Source organism: Coenobita brevimanus, chromosome 99 (genome assembly GCF_032717465.1).
Source record: "Coenobita brevimanus isolate Jiangsu-jjx chromosome 99, ASM3271746v2, whole genome shotgun sequence".
NCBI lineage: Eukaryota > Metazoa > Arthropoda > Malacostraca > Decapoda > Coenobitidae > Coenobita > Coenobita brevimanus.
Genome location: NC_137052.1, coordinates 14,530,087 through 14,557,430, shown reverse-complemented (window position 1 = coordinate 14,557,430; position 27,344 = coordinate 14,530,087). Strand labels below are relative to the sequence as shown.

The window sequence follows — 27,344 nt, the reverse complement described above, 5'->3', positions numbered from 1 at the left end:
CCAGCCAGAACGTCCCAGCACTAGAACTTGACTCTCCCGAAATTATTCCACTTAAATTACAGACAAGGTACGTGAAATCCATCCTAGACAATTTACCTACCAACAAAGCTCCAGGCCCAGATGGAATTCCGCCAATTGTTTTGAAAAAGTGTTCCCCAAAACTTGCCTCTGTTCTTGCTAAATTATTCAGACTATGCATCCGTACTTCTTCATTCCCTAATTCATGGAAAGAAGCCAATATCCACCCAACTCCAAAGAAAGGAAGTTCCTCTGACCCCTCTGATTACAGACCAATAGCTGTCACATCTTCTCTTGGTAAGGTTTTTGAAACTGTAATTAATAAGCACATAGTTAAACATCTTGAGTCCAGCAACTTAATTAGCGACAGACAGTATGGTTTTTGCCAAGAAAGATCCACGATTGACATACTCAATCTCCTGACTCATACCACCCATCAATCAGTTGACTTACACGGTGAAACTCACGCTGTAGCCCTGGATATTTCTAAAGCTTTCGATGGAGTGTGGCACCATTTCCTGTTGTCCAAACTCCCTTGCTATGGACTAAACTCTTTTGTTCCTTTGATTTCCTCATATCTCAGCAATAGAAAAGTAAGAGTAAAAGTAGATGATGTATATTCCAATTTCCACTCAATTAACGCCAGCGTGCCGCAGGTATCAGTTCTGGCACCAACCCTGTTTCTCGTTCATATTAATGATCTCTTATCTGTCACCCACAATCCCATCCATTCATATGCAGATGACTCAACACTTCATAGTTCATTCACACTCAGACATCCATTTACAAAGTCTGACATCTCTAACTCTCAACTCAGTACAGCCATCTCTTTAAATCAAGACTTATCCACGATCAGTGAATGGGGACAAAATAACATTGTCTCATTTAATGCTAGTAAAACTAATTATATACAATTTACTAATAGACAGGTATTGCCAGAATCGTATCGTACCTTCAATGCCACAAACATTCCCATTTCCAAAAGTATTGAAATTCTCGAAGTCTCACTTAATAATGCCCTCAGCTGGACCTCTCATGTCAGATCACTTGCTAAAACCGCCTCAAAGAAACTTGGATTATTGTACAGAGTCCCTAACTTCTTCACTGACGAGCAGTTAGCTATAATTTAAATGAGTCATGTGCACTCTCAGCTTGAATATTGTTCACCCTTGTGGAATGGATGTGGTGAGGTTGCATTAAAACAACTAGACAAAATTCAGAACAAAGCTGTTAGAATTATTAATAACCCTGCTATTACTAACAAACTACCTCCCCTACAAGTAAGAAGGAATGTTGCCTCCCTTGCGTTATTTTACAGATATTTTTATAGCAAATGCTCAGACGAAGTTGCGTCCATTGTGCCACCTCTCCATGCCTTCCATCGTGCTACACGCGCATCTGGCAGCGCTCATGACTGGCATGTCACTCAGCCATTCTGCAGAACTCCTGCCTATCAGAATTCTTTCATTCCCCTAACTGCATCTCTCTGGAACTCGCTTCCTCAGAGTTGTTTCCCTCCAAACTTCAACCTACAGCTGTTCAAGTCTAACTGTTAAAGATATTTTATGAACAGAGGACACCAGTAATCTGGTGCATGGATTTTTTTTTTTTCCTTCCTCTGTTCTCTTATTTAAATATATATATATATATATATATATATATATATATATATATATATATATATATATATATCATCCAGTCCTACATTGCCCCATGAGGAGCATAGGAGCCCGGGGCTAGGCAAGTTGGTCCTGACATTTAAGACGAGAATGACCAGCCTCACTCATCCCTGAGTGGCATTACGTGAGCAATAAACCCCAACCACCCCTTGGATATAAACCTTCACCGGCCCAATCCGATTGGAGCTTCATAATCACTCACTAAACCACCAAGTGCCAAAACCTGGTTATATGGTTTCCTGGTGTACAGGAAACTATTTGGCTTGTCACTCAGTGTAGAGTCACCCACAGGCAGAAGGAAGAGGAAAGAATGAAGGAAAGAAAGACAGAAGAGGGAGTATAAAGTCACCCGTAGGCAGAAGGACGAGGAAAGAATGAAGGAAAGACAGAAGAGGATGGAAGGAAAGAAGGATGGAGGAGAGGAAAGGGCAGACACTCGAGAGCAGGAATGCATCGAGTGAGTGGATGGTGAGTGCCTGATATATATATATATATATATATACAGTGGGCTCGCACAGTGCGCGTCACCGCAGTGCGCGATTCGTCTTGTGCATGAGTGACCAAAAATCATAACCAAAAACCCTTTAATGCGCGAGTTTACCGCACAGAACGCCGGGCAGAGGCAAGGAGTGGCTCAAAAATGCCATTTTCTACTAGTGCGCGACCACCCCTCACAGACCGCGTCACGTGTCGTCATGTTGAAGCGCCAGACAGAGTCAAGTTGAGCAGCCTAGCGTGATGGAAGGCAGGACTGAGCTGTGTATGTCAAACATTAGCAAGATCCTTGCTGCCGTGGATAAGCTCAAGGAAGAGGTGAAGGAACAGGAAGTGAGCAACCTAAGAACGGAGGAACTTCTGGTTGGTATCGACAAACTATTCCGTTTCTACACAGACAGGCACAGGGAAGAAATAAACAGAAGACAAACGCTCATAACAAGCTACACACAGCGGGCTCAAGTTGGAGAAATAGCGGAACCATCGACATCGTCTGCTCCTGTTCCTGTTGAGGATGAAGAGGATGCAATGTCAGAAGTGTCAGCATTGAACTTTGAAGGGTTTATGGCCGAAGTGAGTGACTTTGATGCTCCTGGGGAAAGTGATCAAGAGGAGTCTGCGGAGGGAAGTGTTGGTGCGGTCGGGAGTGTGGCGCTGTAAGTGTTGCTGCGCCTCGGAACCCCTGTTATTTAAGGTCATCAGGCCTGTTGTCTACTGTTGTTAAGGTGACTACCTATATTTTTGTTATTGTAGCTATAGCTTTAGATTAATGTCTGAAACATATGACCTTTATTATGTCTCTATGGGCCAAAAATGTCCAGGTATGAGGGGGTACCGCCCATATGTAATTATTCCCATAAGATTATGTATTCCTAGTACGCGAATTCCCAGTGCGCGAGCTCGTGCACCGCCCAATCTCTTGCGCACTGTGCGAGCCCACTGTATATGTATATATATATATATATATATATATATTTATTTATTTATTCTTCCCTATCATATAAATTTCATATCTCACAACTATAATGCAAGCCAATATACACTTAAAGCTAGTATACTGTATAGTATGTGTTTTATAATTTGCATTTTAATTTAGTGAGCAATCGAGAGAACTGTAAAATGTGATTATTAATTAATGCTATCAAGTGAGCAATATCATTATGTTTAAATAACCACCATGTTTAATGTCAAAAGAAACCCCATTAGCAATGCATAATAACCCTTAACAGGGAAACAAATAAATCTACACAAGTAGAAATACAAGTACAAAAGAGAAAACAGGTTGGGAAACACATATGAATTACTTTCACATTATAATTGCAAGAAAATTCCAGTAATAATGGAGGGACAAACAAATAATAGCAAGACAAATAAACCATGTCCCAGTGCATTACTTTCCCCACAACAACAATGCACAACCAATATACTACCACTATGCCGGGAATCGAACCCGGGACTCTCTGGTGAGAGCCAGGTAGGAATCCACTACACCACAGCCAGGTAAAAGTTCCCTCACATTGTCACAATCTTGTAACCTATGATCCTCCGCCATCATTGTGGCTCTGAAGAGGGTGAGATAACCTCTTGGCACTTTGGCATGTAGATGCTTTTAATCTGTCCCAAGCTCTAATGGCAAGTCAGAATGATTAGAGATATCTGTACTTTACACACGAAAAATCATCCAGTATATTACCAATATGCTAGGAATCGAGGCCAGGACTCTCAGGTGAGACCCAGGCACCAGTCTACTACACCACGACCAGGTAAAAGTTATCTCACAGTGTTACAAACTTGAAACCAATGTTCCTCCTGGGTTTGATTCCCGGCATAATGGTAATACTGTATACTGAATTATTTTTCTTGTGTAAAGTACAGGTTTCTCTATGCAACAATACACAAAGCCGGTACCAGAAGAGGATGGAAGGACAAGAGTCTCACAACATTTTCAGGTACTGATAAGGACAGAGTAGATATACAAACAGTGTTAGACAAACGTAAACAACATTTCGTTAGAAGACACTTTACAGACTAGAAGAAGAAAAAATAGCTTCTTTTTTTTTCAGCTAGAATGAATCTGGAACGATGCCCAGCTGTCAATTTCCTGAAATCAGACAAGCCTTTCTGAGCTAGAACATATGATGAGTTTAAGAAAATTCCTGAGGAAATTTTCTGGAGGTAGAATTTTTTGTAGTTGGTATAGCCCCAGAATTACATAAAATTGTAGACCTACTAAACAAACATATTCCAACTCAGATTTAGGTGATAACAGCGGACGTGTCCACCATTAAAAGAACTCTGTTAGTTGGCAGATAAATTCCGAATGGATTAGAGATGATGGTAATATGTCACCAATACATGTCATTGGCATAACTGGATATATAGCTAAACTATGTAAATTATCTGAAAGACTTATACAATTCGCAAAGATGATATCTTGTAGTCTTGGAATGGGTTTATGAGATTATGTGTAAGAGTTAGAATGACAGTGCAATAAGGCTGGTGTGGCTGTTATCACAAAGCATTAAAACATATATCAAGGTAGCAGGGACTGTTGCAGTGATAAATATATCTAATCCAAGTACCAAAGAAAGTCTCATCCTGAGCACAGACAAACAGACTGTCAACAGTACTCAAGGCCTTGCACACACACACACACCTAGCAACAGGTAGGCTCAGAAATTCTGGCATAGCCCTATTAGGCATCATGTCACAGAGAGACCAAAATATGTTAATCACCTTGTAGGTCGAATTCGAGAGATAGACTATATTTCTCTTGTGAAATCCAGGCTACACGAAGCCTGAATGTTACATCAAAATTAACCCTAGAATGGAAACCCTGGGAGAATTTCTCCCGGACGCAGGAGACGATCACGTGATTCACCCATGCCATAGCGTGGATCCGGCCTGGCACACCAAGAACCGTCAGTCCATTGTGTGTCTCAGTCGAGGGTGGGTGTGCGGTCCGGCTCGCTTGTTGAGTTTTTTCCATAAATCGCATTTCGGGAGAATTTCTCCCAGAGTTTCTGTTAACGTGTGTTGTGCAGTCCGGGAGAAATCCTCCTCGTGTTTCTGTAATCGTATTTATTTGTGAAACCTTGCGTAATTTTTTTTTCTTTTTCAGCCCAGATTTAATGAACAGAAAGAGATTATAATAATTATAAACATTCGCCATGGCCTGCCCAACTAAATTTTACACAGATGAAGAACTTACTGATATCATGAATAGATCTGGGGCCTGGTCAGTGAGTGTTGGTGACGAAACTGAAGACGAAACTGACGAAGGTGAATGTGACGAACTTGAACCGGACCTAATGTATGACAGTGACGATGACATAGAATATACTCCTAGACCAGGTGAAGAAAGTGATGAAAGTTCTGAGGAGGAAGTTATTATGAGGAAGAGGAGGAAGAGACAAAGGGAGGTAACATTCACGCCTGCCAAGCGTGCGGCTCCCCCATTGTCTGCTCCCTTATCTGCTCCCCACCACACACTCGTGACCCTCTCAACCTCAGCTGCCTACCCTGCCACTCTCCCAGCTCCTGCCCCCTCAACCTCTGCTGCCTACACTGCCCTCTCAACCTCTGCTGCCTACCCTGCCACTCTCCCAGCTCCTGCTGCCTCTACCTCTGCTGCCTACCCTGCCACTCTCCCAGCTCCTGCCGCCTCTACCTCTGCTGCCGACCCTGCCACGTCCCCAGCTCCTGCCGCTTCTACTTCTGCTGCTCCTGCCGCCCCTCTTTCTCCTGTCCCTGCTGCCGCGGGTGGAGGAAGACGCCGGCGCCGTCAGCGTGACATTCCTCCCGTGGTCAGATTCAACACCAGCACGATTGCCAGTGGGAGTAAGTTTAGGTGGAGTTGTCAGCCACAGTTCCCAGCCACCGTGAGGACACCCACTAGGAACATATTGGGTGCCTTTACCCCTGGCCCAACTCCGGAGGCAAGGAATGCAGCCTCACCTGAGGAGGCATTCCGACTGTTCTTCAATGATGACATCATCCAAGTTACTGTGACTTGGACTAACAAGAGGATTGATGTAGTTGCCTCCAAGTTTGCGAGAAGAACGGCAACTCACTCTCCCTCTGACCCATCAGAAATCAGAGCACTGCTGGGTGTACTAGTCATCAGTGGCCAGAAGAGTGATGGGCACATCGCCACCATTGATCTGTGGAGCTTGGATACAGAATGTTCTCTAAACCGTGTGGCGATGTCTGAGGCCGGTTCAGGTTCCTCATCCGGTGTCTAAGATTCGACGACCCAGACACACGGCAGGTTGGCAGAGGGATGATAAGTTCTCGGCTGTGAGGGAGATATGGGACATCTTTATTGAGAACTGTGGGCGACTTTATGTCCCTCACGGATACCTCACAGTTGACGAGCAGTTACTGGGATTCAGAGGTCGGTGCCCCTTTAGGATGTATATACCTAACAAGCCGGCTAAGTATGGCATCAAGCTTGTCCTCATCAATGACAGCTTGAGCAAGTACTTACTCGGTGGTATCCCCTACCTGGGGAAGCAGGGGACTCAACCAAGGGGCGGCCTTCAGCTCGGGCATTACTTTACCCTAGAGCTGACAAGGCCCTACCATGGGATGAACCGGAACATGACGACTGATAACTGGTTCACGTCTGTTCCCCTGGTAGCCGACCTTCTGAATAACTGTGGCATGACCCTTGCTGGCACAGTACACGCCAACAAGAAGGAGATACCGCAGGAGATGTGGGACAAAGAGACATGGCAGCTGGGATCAAGTGCCTTCCTGTACACCAAGGAAATGACCTTGGTGTCGTATATCTCTGAGACCTCCACCACTAAGAAGAAACTGGTGCTGCTGCTGTCATCTCAGCACACTCAGCCCAGCATCGGCACCAGTGGAAAGCCGGAGGTTATAGGGTTCTATAATCCCACTAAAGGAGGGGTCGACACATTCGACCAAATGTGTTCGGTGTACTCCTGTTCTCGCAAGACGAGAAGTTGGCCGCTCTGCATCCTGTACGGGATGCTGAATGCTGCCAATGTCAACTCCTTCATCATACACAGCGAGAATGTGGCGAGAGGAGGCGGCACCCCCATGAACCGCAAGAACTTCATGCTGAAAGTGGGGAAGGCACTAATCACTCCCTGGGCACGGTCACAGCTGCGTTCACCTTCCCTGCCCCGCTCCCTGCACACCTTGATCACCACTGTCTGTGACATATCGTCACTGGGCAGTGCAGCAGGGTCACCAGGGACATCCTTCTCAGACAGCAGGGGTGCTTTGGTGCGCTGTGCCGAGTCCCCAGGGAGGTCTGACAGAAAGACCCGGCATAGGTGCAACAGGTGTGCCAAGCCAATGAGCCCTCAGCACCTGTACCCTGTCTGTGGTGACTGTATATAAAGGTAAGTAACAGCCAACAATAGAGTAATGTTTCAGTGATGTTTTGGTGTCATTTCAAGCATAGTTTGCCATAGTAAATAAATAACAAAAATAACCATTATTTGCCTACTGAAAAAATACCCCTTTTTCGTGTGTCTCCCATACAGTTTGTAGCTGAGGTAGAGGGGTGGGACCCAGCCAGGGTATGCTCGCACGACCAAGGACTGCTCACACCGCCAGAGAAGTCAATCGGGCCAGTAGTTTTTTTTAATGAATATTTGTGTAGAGTCATACACCAAATATTCCACTTTTTAGTTACTTTTTTTTAAAATTTAAATATCATTAATAATTTAAGGTACAAAGTAGATTTAAAGTAGGTTAAATGAAAGAGGAAGAGCTCTATTTTCGTTGTATATTTTCAAAATAAAATAATTTTGTACATAAGTGTTTTTTTTTTCCTTTTTCAAAACCGGGAGAAATTCTCCCGGGGTTTCTGTTAATGTTACTGAAAGACAGTGACAAATCAAAAGGGTTTGAACATTGCCACAGGAAACACAAAACTGTTGGTCGCTGGACAGCAGAATGAAAAACTGTGGAAATATTAGTAGCTCTTTACAATCTGGGGAAGACTATAGCACACCAAAAGACAACAATACATATAACAAAGTAAACTATGAAATAAACCAAGAGCAAAGATAGCAATCATAGATGGATATGAATGTTTTTTGCAGCATATTCTGGGTCCAACCCCTTGGACTCTGATAAAGGCATGGACTTTGGTTTTATTGTTCTGGACCGGGCTGGAGCATGCAAACAAAGGACAGGGCTCAAACACGGGTTAACCAGATTCACACGTGTTTTACCTGGTAAACAAATACAGTGGACTTTACACAATTAGTACATGAACAACACTATATGTGGTACAAGTATGGCATATGAGACTATATATATATATATATATATATATATATATATATATATATATATATATATATCACAAACAAGATATAGCACACAACACTATATACGACACAGGTATGGTATATGGCACAACACTAGATACATCACAAACAAGGTATGCTGCACGAGTCTGTATGTATACATCAAAGGAGACAGATATCCCACAAGACTATGACACTGTAGGTTACCACAAATATGATAGAGGGGTCGGGATATAACAATTGGGGCACAAGGGGACTGGCGAGATGTTACTCAGGGCAAGTATAATATATAGAGGTCACAAACATTACACAGGGGTATGGGTATTACACACAGGGTACAGCGTTACACAAAGGTGTTGGATAACACACAATGGACCACAAACAGGGGTGATGTAAGGGGGTAGAGAACACTACACAGGGGCAGAGTATGAATATTGCAATGGGGAGGTATACTGGCGGGGTCAATGGCACGCTCTAGGGGCACTACACTCTCAATGAGGGAATGTGGGGGTCACACAGAGTCTATAGCACAAGGGAATGGATACGGGTGTTGTACAGTGTTGGCGGGGCCACTGGTGGGCGCCGGGGCGCACCGAGGGCTAGGTCGCAGGTAAACACAGGTGACAGCCCAGTGTGGGAGGAGGGCCGTTGGGGGTGCACTCTTGATGGGGGCACAGGTCTCAGGTGGAGAATTCAGGTGTTTGGAGTAAGCTGGAGGGCGGTGTGGTGGGCGGCCCTTTCCTGATGGGGGCCCTGGGAGTGTGGAGGCCTTCTGGATTGGGGCCAAATGGGGCTAAGATATGCGCTGCACGGCGCCTGCCCTTGGCCGTCGTAGGAGTTCTGGGGGCGGGTCATGGCTGGTCTGGGCCTGGGTTTGGCTGCAGGGTGCCCCTCAAGTTCCAAAGGATGCAGTGTTGCAGAGAGGGGGAGGTTGTCATGGGTTGGCTGTGGCCGCTCGCCCTAGGGGAGTCCGTCAGCTGCTGGGGGCATCATGGGCTGGGCTGCAGGGACAGGATGCCTAGGCTCATAATGGGTACACCCCAGGTACTCTCCAATGGGGGCCCTGTTGGGGAGCAGTCTCCATCCTTTGTACAGGAGGGGGAGCAGGAGGGGCATCTCACTCGGTCTCTGGAGGGGTGGGCTGAGCCATAGACCGCACCCTCATAGGAAGCCTCCAGGGTAGTGAAGGAGGGACGACTGGTGGTCTGTCCCTCAACCTGGTGGGCCTGGCGGACCCTGCCGGAGCTCCACTCCGGGGCAGAGGAAGGAGGTCCAGGGGACACTCCTTCTGCCTGGTAAGTCTGGGGGACGCTATCCAGGCTCTGTCCTGGGGTTGTGGTCGAAGGAGATCCAGAGGACACTCTTTCTGGCTGACAAGTCCGAGGGACACTGCTGGGGGACCACTCGTCCCAGGGACGGTAGGAAGGGAAAGTCCAGCAGACTTTCTGGCTTCTGCGGCAGGTCCGGTGGACTCTAACTCCTTCCTGCTGTCGGGGGAAAAGTGCAGCTGGGGGCCGACTGGTGGTCTGTCCCCTGGTGGCAGATCCAGTGGACACTACCACAGGCCTGCCGCCCTCCTGGGGACTGCAGGTGAAGGTCGTCTGGCTGACGGTCCAAGACGCCTGCTCCCAAAGGTGGGTGGCAGAAGGAGGAGATCCGGTGGACTAGCTCTTCCTACAGTAGATCCAGTGGATACTACTGTGCTGCTGCTCCCCTGGGGTGAAGTAAGCCTGTGAGCACCTGAGGTCACTCTTCCTCTTGTGGAGGCAGGTCCGTTGGACACTGTTACCGAAGGCCCACTTGGGACTGTCGTAGGGCAAGTCCTATCCCGATTCTGGCAAGTGCTATCCCCGTCAGAAGGTAATGCACCGGTTGGTGCACTTCCCGTGGGTCCGGCTGCATAGAAGAGGGGCATAAGGTCACGGGGGAGATGAGTCGGTGTAGCACAGGACAGTGCAGGACACCTGTAAGCCTCCCTGTGGCCTCCTCTTGGAGTAGATGTCACCTCCCCATGTCGTCCTCCTGGGGTGGTGGTGTCGAGGTCACTCCGTCAGGCGTGTATTTCAGAGAGCATTCTGGCGTCCACTTTCTGTGAAGATTAAATTTTTTTTTTTTTTTTTTTTTAGGTTCCCCAGTCAGTCTAATATCACAAGATGAATTAAATCGAATTTGTAGAAATAGAAGAATGGTAACATTTATGAAGGAACCAAACTCAGATTTATACACTGAATGTGGGAAAAATACACCTGTAGAAGGTGTGATTGAGTTAGACATTAAATTTACTGAGACTACCAAAACAATCACTACTAATTTAGAAGAGAATTTACCAATTATAGCAAATATACTTCTCGGTCTATGTATAATGAGAGAAGAAAATATTTTACTGATACAACATTTTAACGGAACACAATTTGATGATGAATTCATAGAGGAAATTTCTTTTCCAGGTACTACACCCAACAGTTGCAGAAAATCCAAAGTAACAAGAGCAGTTAAACACACAAGAAGAAACAAAGAATATGACTTACACTCAGAGAAAACGAGCAGGCCTAAGGTCACATTACCACTCACCCATCTTTAATCAAATCTGACATAACCTTACCACCAAGATCATTGATTTTTGAGTCACAATAAAGAGTAAATCGGAGAACTGCAGTGTTATTGTATTAGCAGAAACTTGCAGAGTGAAAGGTCTATCGACAGAGAGTGTTCTGTGTTGAATAAATGATAAAGGAGAAATGAATGTTTTCCTAGTTAACCTAATGAATGGAGATGTGCAGATCAATAAAGGAAGTTGTATATGGAATTCAGAGACTTGTCTAGCTCCAATACGTGAAGTAACAATAGCCAGAACATCAAACAAAATTAAACTGACAGACAGAAAGTGCATAACAGAACATTTGATTCACTTAGGATATTTTAATGTAGAAAATGACCTACTGGATTTATAAAAAAAAAAAAAAAAATACCGACAGTCACAATACTTGGTGAAAAATTAGGTTGTATGAATTTAATATAACACAATTAGCATAAAACCTGACATACAACCTATCTACGTGCCAGTATATAAAGCTGCACACACAGCATGCATTGGCTAAACAATATGTGCATGAAATGCTAAGTTTGGGTGTCAATGAACCTTCAGCGTCTCTATGGAATGCGCCACTTTTCTTTGTACCTAAAGAAAACGGTGAAATACGGGCAGTCATTGATTATTGCAAACTAAACCACCAAACCATTCCCGATTGTTTTCCCATGCACTTGTTAAGTGACGTCTTACAAAATATTGGATCAGAAAACCATGTATTTTCAACAATCGACTTGCTCGGTGGCTATTACCAGATAGATTTAGATGAGGAATCATGCAAATATACAGCCTTTTCCACAAACAGTGGTCATTTTAGGTATTGCAGAATCCCCATGGGGCTTCGCACAGCTCCAGCTAGGCCTATCTTCCAGCGATTAATAACAGTATGTTTTCAGGAATCCTAGGTGATGGCATTTTCTGTTTATCTGGATGACATTAAAATTGCAAGAGAAACAATAGAAAAGCATTTACAGAAATTATACCAATTCCAAAACAAGTTAGCCAATGCTGGATTTAAAATTAAACTAAATGTAAATTTTCCTTTAAAGAAAGTAAATTCCTTAGCCGTAGTCTGGATGCAGAGGGTATCCACACCTCAGACGAAAAATTAAAAACACCAAGGAATTTCCGTGAGCTCACAAATGTGGATGAAATACGACAGTTTCTAGGACTAGCAGGATATTACAGAGCTTTTATACAAGGATTTTCTAATATATAAGAGCTATTGCTCCACCTACTGATAAAGCAAGCTATATATCAAATGGTGAGAAGAACCAAAGATAGTGTTTAATGATTTAAAAGATAAACTTTCATGTGCACCTTGCTTGCATATCCAAACTCTAATAAACCATTCATAATTTGCACAGATGTCTCACTTAAAGGCTTAGGAGCCATACGGATGCTAGAAGATAATCCTGGAAAATACTGTACCAACCAATTGCATTTGCCAGTAGACAAACACAAGGAGCAGAGAAAAAAAAAATATTGCACTATAGACCTAGAGGCTCTAGCAGTGACATTTGCACAAAAAAATAATTTGTGATCTTGTTTATCATTACAAAATTCACCTCTATACTGATCATAAGCCTCTCTTGGGCATGTTTCAGGAAAATCTCCTCACTGTAGGAGAGCACGATGGAAATATACAGTCCAGAATTAAAATGTAAATATTCATTATACTCGTATAAAAGTAAAAATAAATATGGCAACAGACACTTTATCACGAAATCCAACAACAGTCCATGTTGCTACAATTTGTCTTGGGAAAACACTCCCTAACAATGAAGAAATATCTCAGGCACAAAGACAGGACCCTATATGGTCTGTAGTTATATAACATTTACAAACAGGTGATGATATAGCATTACCCAAGCAACATGTACCACTTAAACAATTCACAGTAAGAAACATTACCTCATATAGGGTAAATCCAGGACAACTTAATCATAGAAGAAATATCAGGCAGTTAGCCATTCCTAATATAATGACACTTCACATTTTAAGGATAATACACGATAGTCCTCATGCAGGCCATCCTGGCAGATAGGACAGTCAAGCAGGCCTGCATGTCATATTATTGGCCATCGTTACACAAAGACATACATGATCGCACCTACAAATATGAATCATGTGCACAAAGGTCACACTTTAACACGAACACCCTTAGGAAAATATCGTGTGCCTAACCAACGTGGGATGTTGTTGCAGTTGGCTTAACCCCTAGGCGCAGGGTGACAGCTATACCTGCAATTAATTTTTATGTCACAGTTTGAAGCAGCCACCACTTTACCTCATCACCACTGGGTGGTGACAGACTCCCACCTCGTCACTGGAGCATGGGTCACTCTGTCCTGCACCTTGGCCAGGTGTAGTATACAATGTCTTCAGGATTGTCTTCATTCAACTCTGTCCTTGCCATCCACGGTCCCCTTACATTTTCCACTCCAGCCAAACTCCTGCCGAAGAACACGAGGAAAGGGCTTAGTGGCAGTGCCATAGTGCCCGTACTTGATGATACTGTGTCCACTCTTGCACTGAGTGGTGAAACTTCTTCTGAGAACAGAGGAAGTTATCACGTCGATAATGACGTGTCACATGCACCCACCCCTCCTCTCTCAGACATGTCGAGCCTGAAAGTGTTTCAGGAGGTTGAAGAAGCGTACGAAAGTGACACACTTGTCACTGATGAAAAGGAGGACGCGCCAAGAAGTGTGGAAAGTGAAAGAGATGGTGGTGACGATGAAGGTCACGTCCTCCACAAACTCTGCCACCGTATCTTTCCACCTTGCTCTGAGCAAGAAAGTCACCTTCCCTACCAGCCACGACACTCATCACCACAACTTAGCAACTCAAGGGCTATATCCCCACAACCTGCCCCTTCATATGTAAGAAGAAAAAGATCTGTGGCTGCATCTCCTACACATGGCAAGCCAGCATCAACCCAGGGAGTCCCCCCTACAGGTGATTCATTACCCGCACCTCCACCTCCACCTCTCCTTCCCCTTCACCCCTCCCTACCCGTGGCCGTGGGCGTGCATGTGGCCGTGGGCATGTAAGTGGCCGTGGGCGTGCACGTGGCCGTGGGCACGCTCGTGGTGCCAACAGATGCTTTGTTTCTGCCAAATCACGCCCTAGCAGTCCTGGTGTCGACAGGCTTGACACTTTTGTGTGGGAGCCTACCCTACCTGCCTTTGATGAAACAGGGGCAGGACAACCAAAATTCCTGTTAATTTTCAAAGGCATATTTACAAAAATTATTAAGCAGTACTTGGAGGAGAAGATAAACTTTCACTATGTCTGCTGGCTTGAGGTTTCGATGACCCAAATGCTAAAATGAAAGAATGGACGGCATTGGAAGTGAAGAAAATGTATGTGTGGCTCACATTGACTATGATCATGACCCACATAATGAATCCTGTCCTACACGACTATAGGGCAATGGATGAAATCTTACACTGTCTTTGGTAAGTATATGGCCCATGGCAGGTACCTGGCCATTCTAAAGTTCCTACAGTTCGACACGAATTATGGCCAAGCCCCAATTGACAGGTTGTGGAAGATTAGACCACTTTTTACCATGCTCTAGGAGTCATTTATCAGGCTTTTCTGGCCGTTTCAGAAAGTGATTATTGACGAGTCGCTTGTTCTTTTCTGGTAACGTTGAGCATTTAATCAGTATGTACCTTCCAAACGACATCACTTTGGTCTAAAGTTCATTGTCTTATGCGACTGCAAAACTGGACTATGTGCTAGACATGATAAGGTATTCGACTACAGATGTGGATATAGCTAGTGATGATACCCATGGGTTTTCTGCTGCTGTGGTAAAGTTAATGATGGACAGGTACATCCACAAAAACCACATTTTGTACACCGCTAATTACAACACTTCTCCAGCACTGATGCAGTATTTACTTCAACATGGGACTGGGTCTTATGGAACTGTCCATGCCTGAAGACGGAATTTTCCATCATTCCCAGAAAAGACAGAGAAAGATGCCCTGTTAACCGGAAGTGTGGTAACATCTCGGCCATTCACTGGCATGACAAGCGAATGGTCACCGTGGGGTTTTGTAGGACACAGACACGACAGACTGCAGGACCAGGCAGCTAGTGTTGAAGCCTGATGCCATCAATTATTACAATATCAACTCTCGGCTCGTGGATAAATTTGACATGTAGAGAAGAGATACAGATTGCCTTTAGAAGTCTTGTAGATGATATAAAAAGGCATTACTACACTTTATGCATATCAGTAATTCTGAACATTTCATATTTTACAACAAGGTTCTGGGTAAGAATATTTCCTTACGCTAGTATGAGAAAAAGCTGGCATGGCAGCTCCTTGAAAAGTATGGAACTGTCGAGGTTGCAAGTGGAAGGAGGCAAGCGTAGGCCTACCATGTGCCACCAGTTGATAAGTTGACCAGTGCACAATACTTGGGAAGGCATTATTTCCTCCATCTAGGCCGAACACCTGCAGGTCACGTAATTGTATAGGAGTTGCCATGTGTGTTCAACGACAAAACGTCAGCCCATTGCATGCAAGGAGACTGCCTATCAGTGTCATGAGTGCATCATTGCACTTTGTCAGAGTGCAATCGTGTTCCGCTGTGAACATGAATTCTAAGCACAGGCATGTGGGAGAATGTATGCAAATAGCAAAGACTTAAAAGGGTTGTGTGTGCGCGTGTTTTTTTTTTTTTTTTTTTTTTTACAGGTAATTGCATACTGTGTGTCCAAAGCCGATGTGACGTGTTTGTAAATATGTAGAGTTACCCTAACACCTATGAAAGAAAACCTTATGTGCACCTGTAGAAAATGACTTTCTGTAGTAGCACTTATGTATATTTCTTGCCCTTGTTTTATTGTGCAAAATACGTGATATGATCCATTCATGTGATATGAAGTACAAATAGAACGAGTAATATACAGTATAACATAATCAGTAAAAAAAAACATTAGCCCAGTGCCAGGAAAATGTGCCAAAAAGCCTAACCAGTAGTAAAATAGTCTCCCTCATGGTTTAAATTAAGGTATTCTTTACACTAGTGCGTTGCTACAAGCAGAAAAAATACACTGGAAATAAGGAAATTTCTTCTCAAAATGTTTCCAAAGTGCAAAGTTGTAAGAGAGTGAGGAATAATGGGTAAGTATTGTTCTTCACCTTCTCCCCCCCACAGACTGGGCAAAGTGCAACAGTGTTATGGCCAGAAAACAATAGGCTATATGCGAGCCACATGTAGGCCTACTGGGTGACGACTCATACCCATACCAGTGAGTAGGGAAAGTGGGGGAGATTGCTTACCAAATGGAAAATTTGGGCAGCATTACAAACACACCACTCTCCCTGGGGAATCAGTGTTACAAATGCTGGCCAGAATGTGGGCGACGAGACCCAAGTCTGGGCTGCCCACCCAGAGTCGGACACAGACGCATGCATTGCAAGTAACCTGTCTTCTTTACACCCCTGCTCATCAACGAGACCACCTACAAAGCTGGGGTTGCTTTCATTCGCAAAAAGAGCCGATGAGTAATATGGGTTTTTATTTGTTTCCCTAACTGCTATTCTTTCTGACATATTAAGGTTTGAAAACAAGCAATTTTGGGAAAATGCGAATACAGAAAGAATGGCTGCGGTGTAAACTGCCAGGTGCCTAGGGGTTAAGGTAATCGTCATAATCAGTATCTTTTTGTTGCTACCGATCGTTTCTCACGATATGTATATTTGGTCCCAATTAAAGATAAGACAGCAGAAACAGTCGGGCGGGCAATCATAGATGTTATATGTAGGTTCATCACACTAAAGGTGCTAATAAGTGATAATGGAGGAGAGTTTAACTCTGAAATGTTTCAGGAAATATGTAAACAATACAATATAAAAAAAAAGTTAATGTTTTAGCCAATCATTTAGCTTCCAATGGACTGGTAGGGAGACTATTAAAAAGGTACTAGATGTACTATGTCTCATTCTCAACGCGAATTATGCAGACTTGGATTATTGGATCCCCAGAGTTGAACCATCATTCACTTGTGCAATTAAAAAGTCAGTAGAAGACACAACTCATTTTATTATTTATGGGACAGACAAATGTCTCCCATACGAGATACTAGAAGGCAAGCAATTGCCTATAGATAATTATGATGATTATCCTAAAATTCGTTTATGTGAATTCCAAGAGATACACACAAAATTAAAGAAACAATTAACGACGTCCAAGGATGAAATGGCCGAATCATTTAATAAAAAGGCGAAGGAATCAAATGTCAACATAGGTGACATTGTCAATAGCATCATTCACACTACAGACAATAAACTGTCACTGAAATTTGAAGGTCCATACAGGGCAATTAGGAGAACAGCGAATAAGGTATTAATTAACTCACAATCGAATGACGAAGAGAAGCAAGTTCATATTGATCATTTAAAAAGGGTCTCAAGAAATTTTGCTTGCAGTTATAAAACATCGGATACAACAAAAAAACCTAATATATACGATAGAAATAAACCAAAAGGAATTAATACATAACGGAATAAATTACGATCGCATACCAAACATACATAGGTGCAACTAATACAGCAATTACCAATACAGGGTGTATTTACATAACCTAGAAATCGATTTAGATTCCTTTTATAGGCAATACGTTGCGTAATTCTGGGTAACATTTTTGGATTGGCTACAGAAAGTGATCTCGAAGTAATAAATAACAAATTTAACAAGAACGCACAGATTCTCTCATATCGACATATACTAGCTGATAACCAGAACAGTGTAATGATGACGATTGCAAAGGACTTACGAAAGACTAAGAAATCAACTCAAGAAATTATGGAGAGTATAAGTGCAATGGAACTGAATTGAAACAGTTTATTGACTAAAATATTTGTCAAAAGGATAAGGGCACATTTTTCTGTTCTCATCCTGTACAGTGCTGGTCCCTCAGGAGAGATGTTCATGAATTAATTTGATATACAACAAATTATTAGCTAACATGTATGTAATATTCAGACTGGTGCAGTGGAAGGGAATACGAAACTTTTCCAACACTTCTCAGTGGCCATAGAACATACTGACATAATAATATTCCAGTTAGACAATACCGCTTCCCATCCGATCAGCGAAGTTAAGCAACGTTGGGTCTGGTTAGTACTTGGATGGGTGACCGCCTGGGAACACCAGATGCTGTTGGCATCCCTACGTGTCAAGTGGGGTTGGTGGAGGATTAGTGCCCCTCCCTGTAAAACAATTAACTCTAAGCCTTTAACCACCCCGTTTGGGATACATGGCGTCTGGCAATGAATGAAAAAATGAACAATACTAGAGCTCGTTATCAAGCTTTCATGAAAGGCATTGCTAATGCTGGTAACGGTAGGATCACCATTAATTTACTTCCCATTCACAATCTACGTCAAATAATCGGTCAAGGAGTAAATAAGCATGGTTTGATGTCTTTGTTTAAGGAAAGGAATCTGATATCATAATACAGTAGGCTATCTATACAAAGAAGCAACACTCACACCAACTCCAATAGTAATTCATGTCTCATTCATACCAGATGATTTTTTCAAGGTCTATCAAATATACCCTTTTCCTTCTAAAAAAGATGGCTCATTAGTCACCCTCAACACCAAAGCAGGAGTCATCATGCTCTCCAATAAACAGGACACTGTCACTTTCGCTAATGAAACAACAATTGAACATAAATGTTGCACATCACTGCATGCATTTCACCTTTATCCTGTGTATATCTTCACGTTTCAGTATGCTGAGACAGTCCCTTGTGAAATGGCTATCATAAAGAATCACAACATCCATCATCATAGCAACTTCACATTTGCTCCAGATAAACTCATCCATCATCAATGCATTGGACATTCACAGTTTTTCTATTTCACACAAAATTCATCAGTTTCTGTGACTGGCCCAGACACACCTCCAGCCCATACATCAGCATCTGGTTTATAAATATCATCGGATTACTGTTCAATGCTAACCCTTTCATTGTCCACCTTACCTACTAGAAACCACTATACTATTCTAAATCAAATAAGTTCTTCCAACCATTGCCTAAGATGAATTTAAATATGAGTACACATATTAAGTTTTCACCTAAGTTTGAAACAATGCAATTGATCAATCTAACAATGCAACCTTGGGAGGAATACAGTAATATTATGTTCAATCAATATTATGTTTATAGGCCAGCTCCAGTCATCCTTACAATTTTCTCCATCGTATTTGCTATATTAATATTGGCTATGAGCAGAATGCAAGCTAGGATTGAAAACTTGAAAACAATAATCGAAAGCTTTGCGTTACAAGTGAGACCAACTGTGTAAAAATTGTCTATCTATCTATCTATCTATCTATCTGTAGCCCGACGCCCTAATCCCGCAAAGGGTGGCCGCAGACAAAACGCCTCCAAGTCGCTCTGTCACCCACCATTTGACTACCCTCCCCCCAACTCACCCCCCCCTCCCTCATATACCTCTCAACTCCATCTCTTCACCACATCCTCGGTCTACCTCTCCCTCTCCCTCCCTCCACCTCACCTACATACACCCTCTTAGTCAGTCTTTCATTCTCCATTCTCTTCACATGTCCAAACCACCTCAGTGTATTTCTCCTAATCTTCTCAACCACATCCACATCCACCCCACATCGTTCCTTCACTTCTTCATTCGTCAGCCTGTCCCTCCACGTCACTCCACATGCTCCTCTCAAGTAACTCATTTCCACTGCTCACTCTTGACTTGTTCCCCTCTTGCAAGGTCCATGCCTCGCTTCCATACGTCAGGGTAGGGATCACAATACTATCATGCAGTGACTTCTTAACTTCCATACTCACCTCCCTATTTCTCATCACTGCTTTCAGTGTACCAACGACCTTCCATCCCTGCTGTACCTTTTCACGCACTTCATCCCCCAAAGTTCCATCCTTACTCATCACACTACCCAAGTACTTGAATACACCCACATTCTCCATATCCTCACCATCCAACCTCACTGCACACTCTGTGACTTCATTCCTCTCAAACGCCATAACCTTACTTTTGTTTACATTAACTTTCAGATTCCTCCTCCTACACACTGTCCCAAATTCATTCACCAAACCTTGCAACTCCCATTCATCTTCACTCAAAAGTACTGTATCATCAGCGAACAGCAACACCGGAAGCTTCCAAATCTCACCCTCATTCATTAGAGCCACCCCCACAACCACTGCCCTACCCTGCACCTCCTTTACAACCCCATCCATGTATATATTAAACAACCATGGAGACATCACACAACCCTGTTTCAGTCCCACATTGAGATCAAAGAACTCACTCAGCTCACCATCCACTCGCACCGTAACCCTAGCTCCCTCGTACATACTCTTCACAGCACTCAACAATTTCCCCTCCACTCCATATATTCTTAAGACCTTCCACATACCTTGCCTATCTATTCTGTCATAAGCTTTCTCCAAGTCCATGAAGGCAGCATACACTTTCCTTCCCTTCTCTAGATACTTCTCCACTAAACATCTTAGAACAAATATCTGATCTACACACCCTTTTCCCTTCCTAAATCCCCCTTGTTCTTCTCCAACTAGCTCCTCTGTCATATGCCTAACCCTATCAATGAGTATTCTACCATATATTTTACCAGTCACACTAAGTAGGCAAATACCGCTATGGTTACCACATACTTCTCTCTCTCCTTTTCCTTTCTATAAAGGAACAATTATACCTGATTTCCAGTCCTCTGGAACCCTTCCCTCTTCCCAAACCAATCTACACAACTTCCATATCCACTCCACAACAATCTCACCCCCATACCTAAGCATTTCACCACACACTCCATCAATTCCTGGGGCCTTTCCCAACTTAATATTCTTCATCGCTTCCACTGCTTCCGCCCTACTGATCTCTTCCTCCCTCCTCTCATCTCTTCTCCCAGCCATTCCCCAACCACTTATACTCGCACTGCTCTCACTCTCCACATTCAACAAATCCTCAAAGTGCTCCTTCCATCTCCTCAGTTTCTCTCTCTTCTCCACCAACAATCTATTATTCCTATCTTTCACTCCCCTACTATTTCCCCTTTCACGGTGCCTTACTTTCTTTACCTCCTTCCAAAACAATTTCTTACTCTCCCTCCATTTCACACTCAGATTCCTCCCAAACTCCTCATCCACTTTCTTTTTACTCTCCTTCACCAGTCTCTTAACCTCCCTTCTCCTGCTCACATATACCTCTCTCTTCTCTCTCTCATCTTCTCCCCTACCTCTACTCACTAACCATTCACTATATGCCTTCTTCTTTTGTTCCACAGCTCGTTTCACCTCATCATTCCACCATGCTGTCCCTTGCACACCCTTGCATCTCCTCCTCACTCCACAAACCGCCTCACTCGCTGCGCCTATCTCTTCCGTGAATATCTTACATACGTCTTCCACCCCTTCCATCTGCTCTAGCTCATACCTTCCCAGTCTTTCTTCCACTATGCTCTTATACTCTGTCATTTTCTCACTATCTTGCAATTTCACCACTCTTCTCACAGGAGTTGCTTCCTCCTGTCTTCCCCTTCGTCTCCTCAACCACTTTCTTTGCAGCTCTACCTTGGCCATCACTAAGTGATGGTCCGAGACTCCATTCCCCCACCCTCTCCACACTCTTGCATCCAACACTTGTCTTCTCATTCGCTCATCCACACACATGTAGTCTATCATTGCCTTTCGTTCAACAAGTTCACCATCCATCCTCCTCACTACTCTCCATGTATACCGGTGGATCATCTTATGCCGAAAGTAGGTGTTGGCTATTGCCAACCCCTTACAAGCACAGATGTCCACCAAAGCACTTCCACTCCCATCTATGTCAGCTGGCACACCCCACTGACCAACCACTCCATCCACTCGTACATTCCCAACTTTGCCATTCATGTCTCCAATCAACAGCACTCTCTCGCTCCTCTCAAACTTGTCCATACACGCTTCTACACTCGCCCAAAACTCATCTTTCACTCTTGCCACTCGATCTTCTGTCGGGGCATACACACATACAATTGCCCATGCTTGTATACCTACTTTCATCCTCACCCATACAATCCTTGCACCCACTGTTCCATACTCTCTTATATTCTCCTTCCACTTCTTGCTTATCATCAGACATACTCCCTCTCTTGCCCTCTCATTTTCATTGACTCCCGCACACATACCTAAACCATATTCCCATTCTCTCACCCTTTCATCTTCCCATTTAGTTTCAGTCAATCCACATATATCCACTTTTGCATCCTCAAGTACCTGAACAATCTCTCTCTCTTTCACTGCATCATTCACTCCTCTCACATTCCACGTTCCCACCCTAAGAATGTCCTTCGTCCGTTCCTTAGTCGTCAACATATGGTCCGTCCGGGTCCGAGGCGCTTTGTTCGCTTTTTTAGTTAGTTCTTTTTATGGGGTGGGGCACTAACCCACCACCAACCCTTTTAGTCGCCTAGTACGACAAGCAGGGATACTGGGGGAGTATTCTTGAAACCCCCGTACCCCCAGGGGGGGTTACATATAGTATTATATTAATTTGAATATAAATTGCACAACGGAATTAAACAAGTATACATGTATCTATTTTATAATATGTAACCATATTATTATGTATCATATAAACTGATAGCAAGTGCATCAAAAATGGCCAGTTCCCTATACAACTGACTACTGTAGACTTTCCACTAAACTGTTATTGTATCTGTTGTATAAATATACATATAGATTTATATCTCTATTGTACTCTACAATAACGTTACTACATATAATTTTACAATATTATGAATACCATGTATTTACATTAGTATTCAACTTAACTTTTGTCACATATTCCTGTACACCATGGACACTAATACAAAGATAGGTCGTAGGTACGACAGTTTGGCGTGACAGAGCGATATACAGGTACTGATACAGTCACAGCACAATATGTAATAGTTGTAGGCAATAATATAATCATAGCACGATATGTAATAAGCAGGTGGACATCTGGTATCAGGAAGAGAAGCATAACTTCTCCTGGCCCTAGATTACTAAGAATGTCAAAACGCATTATGTCAAAGACTCACGGAAGCCAGTTAGCCACGTGAGAAAGCGTGCTAGAACTATATTCACACAAATACGCACACACGTCAGCCAGCTAGAAACCAGGCAGTGATATATACCCAGGAATCAGGTGTAGGAGTCAGTAGGAGGCAGAAGATAGCAGTAGGAGATGGAGATTGGGTACAGTAGGATAGAGCTGGAGGTAGTAGCCAGTAAGAGTTTACCTGTCACTCTGTCCATCATACAAATGCAGGGGTAGACAATGAACAATATAACTGTGTCACGATAAAACACCTTAACTCCAGGAGTGTCTACCTCACCTTCACTTACGATACAAGACAAACAGAGGTAGAAGTGAGACAGAAAAAGACCTACCTCGAGACAAGATGAATAAAACCCACAAATACACAATCTCCACGTTATCCAGTGGCTCATGACTCTACATCTACTGGTGACAGGTGCCTCGCCAACCTACAGCTACAATCCCAACTCCTACGCTATAACTATTACTGTATCTACTGTACATTTGGCAGCAATAGTAATCTACGAAGCTCTATGATACCTGGCACTGGCAGCAACGACTCTCTATAATTATCCACATTATTGACATTGGTAGCACCTACCTACCTAGATACCTATTGACAAAAAGACCATAGCAGTTGTTTTAATAATACTGATACCAAACACTTCACTATCAAGTCAGTGCAAATGTTAAAGGTTAAAAAAATAAAGAAAAAGAAAAATACAATCTTATCATAACCTGCCAAAAGCTATGGAGACTTATTAGATAAATTATATAATACCCTTAATAAAAACTTACCTCGTCCAGAATTTGAATCTAAACTGACTAAAGTGTTTCTGCATATACTCATCGACATATCTCTGCACCCTCTCTGCCCCCACCTCATCCATCACCCCTCTCATTCCATCATTCCTCTCACCTTCTGCACTCCTACCTTCCTTCCCCTAACCACGATCTCTGCACGATTCCACCTTCATGCATACATCTCTGACGGGCTTCCACCATCTGCCCTTGTCCACTCTTCTTATTAAGGTGAACGAATCTACACACACACACACACACACTTCTGCACATAGGCTACTGGTTGTATTACCATTGCTCTCTGTATTTCGAAACATCAGCGATATATCCTGTATATTTCGATCATAATGCTCTCTCGTATTTTGCTATTTCCAGTGATGTCGATAATAGCCTACTCACTACCATACTACCTTTGTTTTTATCATATTCACCTGCGGGAAGTCTCTTTGAATTGGAGAGGTTTGCAACCCGACTACTAGGCGGTACTATAAAGATGAAGGTTTTCCAGTAGTGTCAACTGCTTATTTAGAATTTTGCGGGTTCTAGATGCATTGGAAATTGGCATGGATAATTTTTTAAGATTGTGTTAAAAAACATGAATGCATAACTAATAACAAGTTAATGAAGGTGCAGGAGGTCATCCAAAAGTTAAGCCTGCTGGTATCAGAGATAAGAATATAAATTATGTGTGGGTGTAGTAAAGTGAATGGAGCACCTGGGATGTTTGGAAGATCTGGAATGTAATGAAGGTAAGGTTGATCAAAGGGTGACGAGTTTATATGAGTATAGGATCAGAGTACTGGGCCAAAAAGATGGCCTCAATGAGGGGTGTCTTACTCCATAGACAGGATACTAAAGGTGGAATTCCTTGGTTGCCGGCTCAAGTAATGCTGGAGACAGCTGGAGACAGCCACAGCTGACTAAATGCATTAGTTCCGTGCAAAGGGCTGATTAGTAAGTTGCTAAACGAAAGCAGACTGGTGAAAGAATCTGGATTTGCCAACCAACCAGGACCAATGGTACCTTGATCCCTGATTTGATGGGCGACTAGGTGAGCCTGAACAACATTAATTTAGCCACCTTGTTCTAAAGTGACTCTGTGGTGAGCCTGACATTACGATGAGGCCACTCAACCCTTACTGTCTAGGAAATCTAACAGTCCCTGTACTGGTCCAGCAGAGATGTAGTGGCAAAGCCGAGGTGCTGGAGCTCCCCGAAATTTGTTGTACGAGATCATCAGTTGTTTTGCTGTACATGTGTGTGTGTGTGTGTGTGTGTGTGTGTGTGTGTGTGTGTTCTTACCTAATTGTATCTTTACAGGAATGAGTCAAGCTCGTACTGTCCCGTGTCTTAAACCATATTTATCGTACATATCCTTAAATTTGTGAATTGTTTTGGCACACACTATTTCATTCGGTAGTGCATTCCATTGATCAATTGCTCTGTTTGGGAAACTGAATTTCCTTACGTCTTTATAACCTCTCTTCTTATGTAATTTTTTGCAGTGTCCTCTTGCTGATGCTTCTCCATATGTTAAGTAATCATTTATGTCTATTTTCTCCTTTCATGATATGCATTTATATAGCATTATCATGTCACCTCTTTTCCTTCTCTCCTGTAGTGTTGGTAGATTCAGTTTATTTAGTCTTTCTTCGTAGCTTAGGTCCCTTAATCTTGGTATCCATCTTGTAGCGGCCCTTTGAACTTTTTCAATCTTGTCTATGTGCTTTTTGAGATGAGGACTCCAGACTACTGATGCATATTCCAGGGTTGGTCTAATGAATGATGTTATTATCCTACTTAGCATGTCTTCATTTATGTATGTGAATGCTATTCTCATATTTGCAAGCAGTGTATACATGTTCCGTACCTTCTCGCTGATGTGGTCAGCCGGAGATAGTCTGTTATTGATAATCACACCTAGGTCTTTCTCTCTTTCTGATGTGTATAGGGTTTTATTTCCTAACTTATAATCCCAATCAGGTCTTTTTCCACTTTTACCAAACTTAATAACATGACACTTGTCCACATTGAATTCCATTTGCCATGTACTACTCCATTCATGAAGTTTATTTAATTCTTCTTGTAGCTCTTTACAAGAGTCTGTGTTAGTAATTCTCCTTTGTATTTTTGCATCATCTGGAAACATATTCAGATAGCTCTCATTTCCAGTGTTACTGTTTATATCATTTATATAAACTAAAAACATGATTGGTGCCAGCACTGAACCCTGTGGTACTCCACTAGTCACTTCTTTCCATGATGAGTAGTTTCCTCTTAGTACTGTCCTCATTTCTCTTTTTATGAGAAAGTCTTGCATCCAACAAAACAGTTTGCCTCGAATTCCTCCTTGATGGCACAGTTTCCATAAAAGTCTTTGGTGTGGTACTGTGTCAAAAGCTTTCTTGAAATCTAAATAGATACTGTCCACCCATCCTTCCCTTTCCTGTATTGTGTTTGTTACTGTGTGTGTGTGTGTGTGTGTGTGTGTGTGTGTGTGTGAACAAAATCTTTCAAACTATCCGATTTTTAACGGAACTGGAGGGGCAAAGGGACAAACAAGAAAATAGCCTTTTTTTTTTTTTAATATACATCAAATGTCCGGGTCAAAAGGCAGGGTTAAAATTTGTCTGGGAAAGATCAACGTAATTAGTATTTATGACATACAGATCAAATTTGGTGGAAGTGTTGATGGTCATCCAAGAATGAAGGCGTTCGATTTCGAGAATAAGCAGCCAAAGGCAAGGTTACACAGTAAGGTCAATGTTCTAATCATGTAACAGTGTGAAAAAGATAACTAAAATAGCTTTTATGTCATTTTGACCAATCTTGGTGAGAGGGTTGAGGAATAGGTCTAAGGTCAGTCACATGGCAATGTCCACATGTTAACACCAGACTTTGTTAAAACCTTCAGGGTAATTGAGGGGTTGTGCAGCTTAACCCGAGGCGTCCCGTTGATGTATGGATATGTCAACACTTTTTGTCACAGTGACATCCAATGACGTATCCATACGTTTTGCAATTGGTAGGTCCGTCATTTGCACATTTTTCAAGTTTTGTGGGGGATTATTGGTAGGCATATGTAGGAGACCTTCCTCTACCCGCATTCAGGCAAGGATATTGCCTGGCCCTGCCTGACCCCCCTCCTCCCCTTGCACACCATTTTATCCACAACTCGCCTGTTAGCAGTGACCTGGCCAGTAAAGACATGTCGCACCACGGTCTCTCCAATGACGAAATTCAAGGCAAAAGTTATTCCCAAGGTGGAAGACAAAGGAAGAATCAAGCCAGAGGATGAAACAAGAAGTGATGAGGCAGTAACATCGTAAAGGAAGGTGAGGTATGTTGATGTGTCTGGTGAG

The 27,344-nt window shown here is 43.0% G+C and overlaps 1 protein-coding gene and 1 pseudogene across 1 annotated transcript in view; one reads left to right on the top strand and one right to left on the bottom strand.

Annotated features, from left to right (window-relative positions):
* Window positions 1-27,344, bottom strand: part of LOC145414439 (sialin-like) — a 584,044-nt gene that overhangs the window by 190,612 nt on the left and 366,088 nt on the right. The gene's annotated exons all lie outside the window — the stretch shown is intronic.
* Window positions 18,154-18,271, top strand: LOC145414503 (5S ribosomal RNA; annotated as a pseudogene).